Source organism: Penaeus monodon, chromosome 21 (assembly GCF_015228065.2).
Source record: "Penaeus monodon isolate SGIC_2016 chromosome 21, NSTDA_Pmon_1, whole genome shotgun sequence".
NCBI lineage: Eukaryota > Metazoa > Arthropoda > Malacostraca > Decapoda > Penaeidae > Penaeus > Penaeus monodon.
Genome location: NC_051406.1, coordinates 38,524,774 through 38,525,584, shown reverse-complemented (window position 1 = coordinate 38,525,584; position 811 = coordinate 38,524,774).

The window sequence follows — 811 nt, the reverse complement described above, 5'->3', positions numbered from 1 at the left end:
TCTCTCCACGCCATCTAAACGCACGTATCCAGTGATCATCCCAGTGATCTCCCCTACCATCACTACTATCAACCGTGTGCAACAGCAAGACACCCTCACTAACCTGAGCGCCGACCGCGACTGGGATGCTGAAAGGAACACACGCGGGACACCCTCACGCCCCCAACTCACAACAAGGATCTGCGTCGTCCGCTCAGGCATATGTTGTGACGTGGACACCTCTTTTTTTCTAAACACGCTGAGGAGGACGTTTATTATCCCTGGAGTTATTTATAGCCCATATTATTACCCTTATGATTTTTATGCTTACGAATCAGGGATTGGAATGGCGTAGGAGAGCTGGCGAGGAACACTTAAGAGATCACTACGAGTGCATCAATTAACGAAGAGCAACGTGTGTGTATTATACATGCCTTTAGAGTATAGATCCCTTCAAGCAGTCTCGAAAGCTATAAAAAGAAAAGCATGAAAATGATATGCTTGCAGGAGCAAATGTTCATGATTTGTGGGTCTACATATATAAACGATATTTTTTCATTGAAATTGAAGGCCAAGTCATGCGAGAATGTGCGATAAGCTTGAAGTCATATTCTCTATAGGTTTACAGCTGAACACTTCTCGCAGATATACGCATCTCTCAAATTGTTTACAGTATTTGTATGTTCTAACTTTTATAGCAAAGAAAAAGAAAAAGAAAACAATCGTTATTTAGAACCACACAGTCTTCGGTCTTCTTCTGGCCATAAGTGGGAAAACCTGAGACGCACTTTGAGGTATACCAGGAACCGATTCCAGCAACTGTTTACAAATA